This window comes from Phyllobates terribilis, unplaced genomic scaffold, assembly GCF_046119375.1.
Source record: "Phyllobates terribilis strain yellow unplaced genomic scaffold, ASM4611937v1 Scaffold_3__8_contigs__length_932513732, whole genome shotgun sequence".
NCBI classification, from domain to species: Eukaryota; Metazoa; Chordata; class Amphibia; order Anura; family Dendrobatidae; genus Phyllobates; species Phyllobates terribilis.
Window position 1 is genome coordinate 649,156,220 of NW_027362763.1, and position 13,188 is coordinate 649,169,407.

Genomic DNA, 13,188 nt, shown 5'->3' on the forward strand with positions numbered 1-13,188 from the left:
AGAGGCTGACTCACCCACAGAGGTGTCATCCCCATGTGTGCATGTCACCTGCAGCGGTGCTCAGGAAGGATCACCCCAGAGGCTGACTCACTCACAGGGGTGTCATCTCCATGGGTGCATGTCACCTGTAGCGGTGCTCAGTAAGGATCACCCCAGAGGCTGACTCACTCACATGGGTGTTATCCTCATGGGTGCATGTCACCTGCAGCGGTGCTCAGTAAGGATCACCCCAGAGGCTGACTCACCCACAGAGGTGTCATCCCCATGTGTGCATGTCACCTGCAGCGGTGCTCAGGAAGGATCACCCCGGAGGCTGACTCACTCACAGGGGTGTCATCTCCATGGGTGCATGTCACCTGTAGCGGTGCTCAGTAAGGATCACCCCAGAGGCTGACTCACTCACATGGGTGTTATCCTCTTGGGTGCATGTCACCTGCAGCGGTGCTCAGTAAGGATCATCCCAGAGGCTGTCTCACTCACAGGGGTGCCATCCCCATGGGTGCATGTCACCTACAGCGGTGCTTAGTAAGGATCACCACAGAGGCTGACTCACTCACAGGGGTGTCATCCCCACGGGTGCATGTCACCTGCAGCGGTGCTCAGTAAGGATCACTCTAGAGGCTGACTCACTCACAGGGTTGTCATCCCCATGGGTGCATGTCACCTGCAGCGTTGCTCAGTAAGGATCACTCCAGAGGCTGACTCACTCACAGTGGTGTCATCCCCATGGATGCATGTCACCTGCAGCGTTGCTCAGTAAGGATCACTCCAGAGGCTGACTCACTCACAGGGGTGTCATCCCCACGGGTGCATGTCACCTGCAGCGGTGCTCAGTAAGGATCACTCTAGAGGCTGACTCACTCACAGGGTTGTCATCCCCATGGGTGCATGTCACCTGCAGCGTTGCTCAGTAAGGATCACCCCAGAGGCTGACTCACTCACAGGGGTGCCATCCCCATGGGTGCATGTCACATGTAGCGGTGTTCAGTAAGGATCACCCCAGAGGTTGACTCACTGACAGGGGTGTCATCCCCATGGGTGCATGTCACCTGCAGCGCAGCTCAGTAAGGATCACCCCAGAGGCTGACTCATCTCAAAGAGGTGTCATCCCCATGGGTGCATGTCACCTGCAGCGGTGCTCAGTAAGGGTCATCACAGATGCTGACTCACTCACAGGGGTGTCATCCCCATGGGTGTATGTCACCTGTAGCGGTGCTCAGTAAGGATCACCCCAGAGGTTGTCTCACTCACAGGGGTGTCATCCCCATGGGTGCATGTCATCTGCAGCTGTGCTCAGTAAGGATCACCCCAGAGGCTGACTCACTCACAGGGGTGTCATCCCCATGGGTGAATGTCACCTGCAGCGGTGCTCAGTAAGGATTACCCCAGAGCCTGACTCACTCACAGAGGTGTCATACCCATGGGTGCATGTCTCCTGCAGCGGTGCTCAGTAAGGATCACCCCAAAGGCTGACTCACTCACAGGAGTGTCATCTCCATGGGTGCATGTCACCTGCAGCAGTTCTCAGTAAGGATCACACCAGAGGCTGTCTCACTCACAGGGGTGTCGTCCTCATGGGTGCATGTCACCTGCAGCTGTGCTCAGTAAGGATCACCCCAGAGGCTGACTCACTCACAGGGGTGTCATCCCCATGGGTGCATGTCACCTGCAGCGGTGCTCAGTAAGGATCACCCCAGAGGCTGACTCACCCACAGAGGTGTCATACCCATGGGTGCATGTCACCTGCATCGGTGCTCAGTAAGGATCACCCCAGAGGCTGTCTCACTCACAGGGGTGTCATCCCCATGGGTGCATGTCACCTGCAGCGGTGCTCAGTAAGGATCACCCCAGAGACTGATTCACTCAGAGGGGTGTCATCCCCATGGGTGCATGTTACTTGCATAGGTGCTCAGTAAGGATCACCCCAGAGGCTGACTCACTCACAGGGGTGTAATCAACATGGGTGCATGTCACCTGCATTGGTGCTCAGTAAGGATCACCCCAGAGGCTGACTCACTCACAGGGGTGTCATCAACATGGGTGCATGTCATCTGCAGCGGTGCTCAGTAAGGATCACCCCAGAGGCTGACTCACCCACAGGGGTATCATCCCCATGGGTGCATGTCACCTGCAGCGGCGGTGCTCAGTAAGGATCACCCCAGAGGCTGACTCACCCACATAGGTGTCAGCCCCATGGGTGCATGTCACCTGCAGCGGTGCTCAGTAAGGATCACCCCAGAGGCTGACTCAAACACAGAGGTGTCATCCCCATGAGTGCATGTCACCTGCAGTGGTGCTCAGTAAGGAGAACCCCAGAGGCTGACTCACTCACAGAGGTGTCATCCCCATGGGTGCATGATACCTGCAGCGATGCTCAGTAAGGAGCTCCCCAGAGGCTGACTCACCCACAGGGGTGTCATCCTCATGGGTGCTTGTCACCTGCAGCGGTGCTCAGTAAGGATCACCCCAGAGGCTGACTCACCCACAGAGGTGTCATCCCCATGTGTGCATGTCACCTGCAGCGGTGCTCAGGAAGGATCACCCCAGAGGCTGACTCACTCAAAGGGGTGTCATCTCCATGGGTGCATGTCACCTGTAGCGGTGCTCAGTAAGGATCACCCCAGAGGCTGACTCACTCACATGGGTGTTATCCTCATGGGTGCATGTCACCTGCAGCAGTGCTCAGTAAGGATCACCCCAGAGGCTGACTCACCCACAGAGGTGTCATCCCCATGGGTGCATGTCACCTGCAGCGGTGCTCAGGAAGGATCACCCCAGAGGCTGACTCACTCACAGGGGTGTCATCTCCATGGGTGCATGTCACCTGATGCGGTGCTCAGTAAGGATCACCCCAGAGGCTGACTCACTCACATGGGTGTTATCCTCATGGGTGCATGTCACCTGCAGCGGTGCTCAGTAAGGATCATCCCAGAGGCTGTCTCACTCACAGAGGTGTCATCCCCATGGGTGCATGTCACCTGCAGCGGTGCTCAGTAAGGATCACCCCAGAGGCTGACTCACTCACAGGGGTGTCATCCCCATGGCTGCATGTCACCTGCAGCGGTGCTCAGTAAGGATCACCCCAGAGGCTGACTCACTCACAGGGGTGCCATCCCCATGGGTGCATGTCACATGTAGCGGTGTTCAGTAAGGATCACCCCAGAGGCTGACTCACTGACAGGGGTGTCATCCCCATGGGTGCATGTCACCTGCAGCGCTGCTCAGTAAGGATCACCCCAGAGGCTGACTCATCTCACAGAGGTGTCATCCCCATGGGTGCATGTCACCTGCAGCGGTGCTCAGTAAGGGTCATCACAGATGCTGACTCACTCACAGGGGTGTCATCCCCATGGGTGTATGTCACCTGTAGCGGTGCTCAGTAAGGATCACCTCAGAGGTTGTCTCACTCACAGGGGTGTCATCCCCATGGGTGCATGTCACCTGCAGCTGTGCTCAGTAAGGATCACCCCAGAGGCTCACTCACTCACAGGGGTGTCATCCCCATGGGTGCATGTCACCTGCAGCGGTGCTCAGTAAGGATCACCCCAGAGCCTGACTCACTCACAGAGGTGTCATACCCATGGGTGCATGTCTCCTGCAGCGGTGCTCAGTAAGGATCACCCCAAAGGCTGACTCACTCACAGGATTGTCATCTCCATGGGTGCATGTCACCTGCAGCAGTACTCAGTAAGGATCACACCAGAGTCTGTCTCACTCACAGGGGTGTCGTCCTCATGGGTGCATGTCACCTGCAGCTGTGCTCAGTAAGGATCACCCCAGAGGCTGACTCACTCACAGGGGTGTCATCCCCATGGGTGCATGTCACCTGCATCGATGCTCAGTAAGGATCACCCCAGAGGCTGTCTCACTCACAGGGGTGTCATCCCCATGGGTGCATGTCACCTGCAGCGGTGCTCAGTAAGGATCACTCTAGAGGTTGTCTCACTCACAGGGGTGTCATCCCCATTGGTGCATGTCACCTGCAGCGGTGCTCAGTAAGGATCACCCCAGAGGCTGACTCACCCACAGAGGTGGCATACCCATAGGTGCATGTCACCTGCATCGGTGCTCAGTAAGGATCACCCCAGAGGCTGTCTCACTCACAGGGGTGTCATCCCCATGGGTGCATGTCACCTGCAGCGGTGCTCAGTAAGGATCACCCCAGAGGCTGACTCACTCACAGGGGTGTTATCCCCATGGGTGCTTGTCACCTGCATCGGTGCTGAGTAAGGATCACCCCAGAGACTGATTCACTCAGAGGGGTGTCATCCCCATGGGTGCATGTTACTTGCATAGGTGCTCAGTAAGGATCACCCCAGAGGCTGACTCACTCACAGGGGTGTCATCAACATGGGTGCATGTCACCTGCATTGGTGCTCAGTAAGGATCACCCCAGAGGCTGACTCACTCACAGGGGTGTCATCAACATGGGTGCATGTCACCTGCAGCGGTGCTCAGTAAGGATCACCCCAGAGGCTGACTCACCCACAGGGGTATCATCCCCATGGGTGCATGTCTCCTGCAGCGGCGGTGCTCAGTAAGGATCACCCCAGAGGCTGACTCACCCACATAGGTGTCAGCCCCATGTGTGCATGTCACCTGCAGCGGTGCTCAGTAAGGATCACCCCAGAGGCTGACTCACCCACAGAGGTGTCATCCCCATGAGTGCATGTCACCTGCAGTGGTGCTCAGTAAGGAGCACCCCAGAGGCTGACTCGCTCACAGAGGTGTCATCCCCATGGGTGCATGATACCTGCAGCGATGCTCAGTAAGGAGCTCCCCAGAGGCTGACTCACCCACAGGGGTGTCATCCTCATGGGTGCTTGTCACCTGCAGCGGTGCTCAGTAAGGATCACCCCAGAGGCTGACTCACCCACAGAGGTGTCATCCCCATGTGTGCATGTCACCTGCAGCGGTGCTCAGGAAGGATCACCCCAGAGACTGACTCACTCACAGGGGTGTCATCTCCATGGGTGCATGTCACCTGTAGCGGTGCTCAGTAAGGATCACCCCAGAGGCTGACTCACTCACATGGGTGTTATCCTCATGGGTGCATGTCACCTGCAGCGGTGCTCAGTAAGGATCACCCCAGAGGCTGACTCACTCACAGGGGTGTCATCCCCATGGCTGCATGTCACCTGCAGCGGTGCTCAGTAAGGATCACCCCAGAGGCTGACTCACTCACAGGGGTGCCATCCCCATGGGTGCATGTCACATGTAGCGGTGTTCAGTAAAGATCACCCCAGAGTCTGACTCACTGACAGGGGTGTCATCCCCATGGGTGCATGTCACCTGCAGCGCAGCTCAGTAAGGATCACCCCAGAGGCTGACTCATCTCACAGAGGTGTCATCCCCATGGGTGCATGTCACCTGCAGCGGTGCTCAGTAAGGGTCATCACAGATGCTGACTCACTCACAGGGGTGTCATCCCCATGGGTGTATGTCACCTGTAGCGGTGCTCAGTAAGGATCACCCCAGAGGTTGTCTCACTCACAGGGGTGTCATCCCCATGGGTGCATGTCACCTGCAGCTGTGCTCAGTAAAGATCACCCCAGAGGCTGACTCACTCACAGTGGTGTCATCCCCATGGGTGCATGTCACCTGCAGCGGTGCTCAGTAAGGATCACCCCAGAGCCTGACTCACTCACAGAGGTGTCATACCCATGGGTGCATGTCACCTGCAGCGGTGCTCAGTAAGGATCACCCCAGAGCCTGACTCACTCACAAGGGTGTCATCCCCATGGGTGCATGTCTCCTGCAGCGGTGCTCAGTAAGGATCACTCCAAAGGCTGACTCACTCACAGGAGTGTCATCTCCATGGGTGCATGTCACCTGCAGCAGTTCTCAGTAAGGATCACACCAGAGGCTGTCTCACTCACAGGGGTGTCGTCCTCATGGGTGCATGTCACCTGCAGCTGTGCTCAGTAAGGATCACCCCAGAGGCTGACTCACTCACAGGGGTGTCATCCCCATGGGTGCATGTCACCTGCAGCGGTGCTCAGTAAGGATCACCCCAGAGGCTGACTCACCCACAGAGGTGTCATACCCATGGGTGCATGTCACCTGCATCGGTGCTCAGTAAGGATCACCCCAGAGGCTGACTCACTCACAGGGGTGTCATCAACATGGGTGCCTGTCACCTGCATTGGTGCTCAGTAAGGATCAACCCAGAGGCTGACTCACTCACAGGGGTGTCATCAACATGGGTGCATGTCACCTGCAGCGGTGCTCAGTAAGGATCACCCCAGAGGCTGACTCACCCACAGGGGTATCATCCCCATGGGTGCATGTCACCTGCAGCGGCGGTGCTCAGTAAGGATCACCCCAGAGGCTGACTCACCCACATAGGTGTCAGCCCCATGGGTGCATGTCACCTGCAGCGGTGCTCAGTAAGGATCACCCCAGAGGCTGACTCACCCACAGAGGTGTCATCCCCATGAGTGCATGTCACCTGCAGTGGTGCTCAGTAAATAGCACCCCAGAGGCTGACTCACTCACAGAGGTGTCATCCCCATGGGTGCATGATACCTGCAGCGATGCTCAGTAAGGAGCTCCCCAGAGGCTGACTCACCCACAGGGGTGTCATCCTCATGGGTGCTTGTCACCTGCAGCGGTGCTCAGTAAGGATCACCCCAGAGGCTGACTCACCCACAGAGGTGTCATCCCCATGTGTGCATGTCACCTGCAGCGGTGCTCAGGAAGGATCACCCCAGAGGCTGACTCACTCAAAGGGGTGTCATCTCCATGGGTGCATGTCACCTGTAGCGGTGCTCAGTAAGGATCACCCCAGAGGCTGACTCACTCACATGGGTGTTATCCTCATGGGTGCATGTCACCTGCAGCGGTGCTCAGTAAGGATCACCCCAGAGGCTGACTCACCCACAGAGGTGTCATCCCCATGTGTGCATGTCACCTGCAGCGGTGCTCAGGAAGGATCACCCCAGAGGCTGACTCACTCACAGGGGTGTCATCTCCATGGGTGCATGTCACCTGTAGCGGTGCTCAGTAAGGATCACCCCAGAGGCTGACTCACTCACATGGGTGTTATCCTCATGGGTGCATGTCACCTGCAGCGGTGCTCAGTAAGGATCATCCCAGAGGCTGTCTCACTCACAGAGGTGTCATCCCCATGGGTGCATGTCACCTGCAGCGGTGCTCAGTAAGGATCACCCCAGAGGCTGACTCACTCACAGGGGTGTCATCCCCATGGCTGCATGTCACCTGCAGCGGTGCTCAGTAAGGATCACCCCAGAGGCTGACTCACTCACAGGGGTGCCATCCCCATGGGTGCATGTCACATGTAGCGGTGTTCAGTAAGGATCACCCCAGAGGCTGACTCACTGACAGGGGTGTCATCCCCATGGGTGCATGTCACCTGCAGCGCTGCTCAGTAAGGATCACCCCAGAGGCTGACTCATCTCACAGAGGTGTCATCCCCATGGGTGCATGTCACCTGCAGCGGTGCTCAGTAAGGGTCATCACAGATGCTGACTCACTCACAGGGGTGTCATCCCCATGGGTGTATGTCACCTGTAGCGGTGCTCAGTAAGGACCACCCCAGAGGTTGTCTCACTCACAGGGGTGTCATCCCCATGGGTGCATGTCACCTGCAGCTGTGCTCAGTAAGGATCACCCCAGAGGCTGACTCACTCACATGGGTGTTATCCTCATGGGTGCATGTCACCTGCAGCGGTGCTCAGTAAGGATCATCCCAGAGGCTGTCTCACTCACAGAGGTGTCATCCCCATGGGTGCATGTCACCTGCAGCGGTGCTCAGTAAGGATCACCCCAGAGGCTGACTCACTCACAGGGGTGTCATCCCCATGGCTGCATGTCACCTGCAGCGGTGCTCAGTAAGGATCACCCCAGAGGCTGACTCACTCACAGGGGTGCCATCCCCATGGGTGCATGTCACATGTAGCGGTGTTCAGTAAGGATCACCCCAGAGGCTGACTCACTGACAGGGGTGTCATCCCCATGGGTGCATGTCACCTGCAGCGCTGCTCAGTAAGGATCACCCCAGAGGCTGACTCATCTCACAGAGGTGTCATCCCCATGGGTGCATGTCACCTGCAGCGGTGCTCAGTAAGGGTCATCACAGATGCTGACTCACTCACAGGGGTGTCATCCCCATGGGTGTATGTCACCTGTAGCGGTGCTCAGTAAGGACCACCCCAGAGGTTGTCTCACTCACAGGGGTGTCATCCCCATGGGTGCATGTCACCTGCAGCTGTGCTCAGTAAGGATCACCCCAGAGACTGACTCACTCACAGGGGTGTCATCCCCATGGGTGCATGTCACCTGCAGCGGTGCTCAGTAAGGATCACCCCAGAGCCTGACTCACTCACAGAGGTGTCATACCCATGGGTGCATGTCTCCTGCAGCGGTGCTCAGTAAGGATCACCCCAAAGGCTGACTCACTCACAGGAGTGTCATCTCCATGGGTGCATGTCACCTGCAGCTGTGCTCAGTAAGGATCACCCCAGAGGCTGACTCACTCACAGGGGTGTCATCCCCATGGGTGCATGTCACCTGCAGCGGTGCTCAGTAAGGATCACCCCAGAGGCTGACTCACCCACAGAGGTGTCATACCCATGGGTGCATGTCACCTGCATCGGTGCTCAGTAAGGATCACCCCAGAGGCTGTCTCACTCACAGGGGTGTCATCCCTATGGGTGCATGTCACCTGCAGCGGTGCTCAGTAAGGATCACCCCAGAGACTGATTCACTCAGAGGGGTGTCATCCCCATGGGTGCATGTTACTTGCATAGGTGCTCAGTAAGGATCACCCCAGAGGCTGACTCACTCACAGGGGTGTCATCAACATGGGTGCATGTCACCTGCATTGGTGCTCAGTAAGGATAACCCCAGAGGCTGACTCACTCACAGGGGTGTCATCAACATGGGTGCATGTCACCTGCAGCGGTGCTCAGTAAGGATCACCCCAGAGGCTGACTCACCCACAGGGGTATCATTCCCATGGGTGCATGTCACCTGCAGCGGCAGTGCTCAGTAAGGATCACCCCAGAGGCTGACTCACCCACATAGGTGTCAGCCCCATGGGTGCATGTCACCTGCAGCGGTGCTCAGTAAGGATCACCCCAGAGGCTGACTCACCCACAGAGGTGTCATCCCCATGAGTGCATGTCACCTGCAGTGGTGCTCAGTAAGGAGCACCCCAGAGGCTGACTCACTCACAGAGGTGTCATCCCCATGGGTGCATGATACCTGCAGCGATGCTCAGTAAGGAGCTCCCCAGAGGCTGACTCACCCACAGGGGTGTCATCCTCATGGGTGCTTGTCACCTGCAGCGGTGCTCAGTAAGGATCACCCCAGAGGCTGACTCACCCACAGAGGTGTCATCCCCATGTGTGCATGTCACCTGCAGCGGTGCTCAGGAAGGATCACCCCAGAGGCTGACTCACTCACAGGAGTGTCATCTCCATGGGTGCATGTCACCTGTAGCGGTGCTCAGTAAGGATCACCCCAGAGGCTGACTCACTCACATGGGTTTTATCCTCATGGGTGCATGTCACCTGCAGCGGTGCTCAGTAAGGATCATCCCAGAAGCTGTCTCACTCACAGAGGTGTCATCCCCATGGGTGCATGTCACCTGCAGCGGTGCTCAGTAAGGATCACCCCAGAGGCTGACTCACTCACAGGGGTGTCATCCCCATGGCTGCATGTCACCTGCAGCAGTGCTCAGTAAGGATCACCCCAGAGGCTGACTCACTCACAGGGGTGCCATCCCCATGGGTGCATGTCACATGTAGCGGTGTTCAGTAAGGTCACCCCAGAGGCTGACTCACTGACAGGGGTGTCATCCCCATGGGTGCATGTCACCTGCAGCGCTGCTCAGTAAGGATCACCCCAGAGGCTGACTCATCTCACAGAGGTGTCATCCCCATGGGTGCATGTCACCTGCAGCGGTGCTCAGTAAGGGTCATCACAGATGCTGACTCACTCACAGGGGTGTCATCCCCATGGGTGTATGTCACCTGTAGCGGTGTTCAGTAAGGATCACCCCAGAGGTTGTCTCACTCACAGGGGTGTCATCCCCATGGGTGCATGTCACCTGCAGCTGTGCTCAGTAAGGATCACCCCAGAGGCTGACTCACTCACAGGGGTGTCATCCCCATGGGTGCATGTCACCTGCAGCGGTGCTCAGTAAGGATCACCCCAGAGCCTGACTCACTCACAGAGGTGTCATACCCATGGGTGCATGTCTCCTGCAGCGGTGCTCAGTAAGGATCACCCCAAAGGCTGACTCACTCACAGGAGTGTCATCTCCATGGGTGCATGTCACCTGCAGCAGTTCTCAGTAAGGATCACACCAGAGGCTGTCTCACTCACAGGGGTGTCGTCCTCATGGGTGCATGTCATCTGCAGCTGTGCTCAGTAAGGATCACCCCAGAGGCTGACTCACTCACAGGGGTGTCATCCCCATGGGTGCATGTCACCTGCAGCAGTGCTCAGTAAGGATCACCCCAGAGGCTGACTCACTCACAGGGGTGTCATCCCCATGGGTGCATGTCACCTGCAGCAGTTCTCAGTATGGATCACACCAGAGGCTGTCTCACTCACAGGGGTGTCGTCCTCATGGGTGCATGTCACCTGCAGCGGTGCTCAGTAAGGATCACCCCAGATGCTGACTCACTCACAGGGGTGTCATCCCCATGGGTGCATGTCACCTGCAGCTGTGCTCAGTAAGGATCACCCCAGAGGCTGACTCACCCACAGAGGTGTCATCCCCATGGGTGCATGTCACCTGCAGCGGTGCTCAGTAAGGATCACCCCAGAGGCTGACTCACCCACAGGGGTGTCATCCCCATGGGTGCATGTCACCTCCAGCGGTGCTCAGTAAGGATCACCCCAGAGGCTGACTCACTCACAGAGGTGTCATCCCCATGGGTGTATGTCACCTGCAGCGGTGCTTAGTAAGGATCACCCCAGAGGCTGACTCACCCACAGGGATGTCATCCCCATTGGTGCATGTTACCTGCAGCGGTGCTCAGTAAGGATCACCCCAGAGGCTGCCTCACTCACAGGGGTGTCATCCTCATGGGTGCATGTCACCTGCAGCGGTGCTCAGTAAGGATCACCCCAGAGGCTGACTCACCCACAGAGATGTCATCCCCATGGGTGCATGTCACCTGCAGCGGTGCTCAGTAAGGATCACCCCATAGGCTGTCTCACTCACAGGGGTGTCATCCCCATGGGTGCATGTCACCTGCAGCGGCGGTGCTCAGTAAGGATCACCACAGAGGCTGACTCACCCACAGGGGTGTCATCCCCATGGGTGCATGTCACCTGCAGCGGTGCTCAGTAAGGTTCACCCCAGAGGCTGACTCACTCACAGGGGTGTCATCCCCATGGGTGCATGTCACCTGCAGCAGTGCTCAGTAAGGATCACCCCAGAGGCTGACTCACCCACAGGGGTGTCATCTCCATGGGTGCATGTCACCAGCAGCTGTGCTCAGTAAGGATAACCCCAGAGGCTGACTCACTAACAGGGGTGTCATCCCCATGGGTGCATGTCACCTGCAGCAGTGCTCAGTAAGGATAACCCCAGAGGCTCACTCACTCACAGGGGTGTCATCCCCATGGGTGCATGTCACCTGCAGCAGTGCTCAGTTAGGATCACCCCAGAGGCTGACTCACTCACAGGGTTGTCATCCCCATGGGTGCATGTCACCTGCAGCAGTGCTCAGTAAGGATCACCCCAGAGGCTGACTCACCCACAGGGGTGTCATCCCCACGGGTGCATGTCACCTGCACTGGAGCTCAGTAAGGATCACCTCAGAGGCTGACTCATCCACAGGGGTGTCATCCCCATGGGTGCATGTCACCTGCAGCGGTGCTCAGTAAGGATCACCCCAGAGGCTGACTCACTCACAGGGGTGTCATCCCCATGGGTGCATGTCATCTGCAGGGGTGCTCAGTAAGGATCACCCCAGAGGCTGACTCACTCACAGGGGTGTCATCCCCATGGGTGCATGTCACTTCCATCGGTGCTCAGTAAGGATCACCCCAGAGGCTGACTCACTCACAGGGGTGTCATCCCCATGGGTGCATGTCACCTGCAGCGGTGCTCAGTAAGGATCACCCCAGAGGCTGACTCACTCACAGGGGTGTCATCCCCATGGGTGCATGTCACCTGCAGCGGTGCTCAGTAAGGATCACCCCATAGGCTGTCTCACTCACAGGGGTGTCATCCCCATGGGTGCATGTCACCTGCAGCGGTGCTCAGTAAGGATCACCCCAGAGGCTGACTCACTCACAGAGGTGTCATCCCCATGGGTGCATGTCACCTGCAGCGGTGCTCAGTAAGGATCACCCCAGAGGCTGACTCACTCACAGGTGTGTCATCCCCATGGGTGCATGTCACCTGCAGCGGAGCTCAGTAAGGATAACTACAGAGGCTGACTCACCCACAGAGGTGTCATCCCCATGGGTGCATGTCACCTGCAGCGGTGCTCAGTAAGGATCACCCCAGAGGCTGACTCACCCACATAGGTGTCATCCCAATTGGTGCATGTCACCTGCAGCAGTTCTCAGTAAGGATCACCCCAGAGGCTGACTCACTCACAGGGGTGTCATTCCCATGGGTGCATGCCACCTGCAGCGGTGCTCAGTAAGGATCACCCCAGAGGCTGACTCACTTGTAATGCAGGTGCCGGAATGCAACGCACAGAGACACAAGGCGAGAACAGTCAGAGATGTTTGTAAACAGTTTTATACAACAGGTATACTGAAACAAGGGATTAGCAACAAGGGTAATGAACAGTGGTTTGAAATATCAGAAAAATACGAAATTTCTCAAAGTAAGGCGCAGTCTCTTAAAATAAGGCGCAGTCTCTTAAAGTAAGGTGATGCCCTCAAGCATGGGAGACACCACATAAGTTCCTTAACCGTGAATTTGGCCCTAGCGGGGGTCACCGGTTATTCCCGCTAAGCCGTGAGTCTCTTCCGGATAAATTCAACTAAATCACGTTGTGCTACTTTAGCCCCAACCGTTCCCCTCCCAACCTGAGTACTTAAACCCAATTGTCCCCGGTACCGTGGGTGAGCAGTGGAAGTGACGGCCCTGCTCACGTATGCAGCTCCTCTCTGCTTGGCCGTTGGAGGCAGTCTCTCGAGCCTTGGATAGGGGGGTCCAGGCCTCGTTTGTCGGCGGGTGACGTCGGG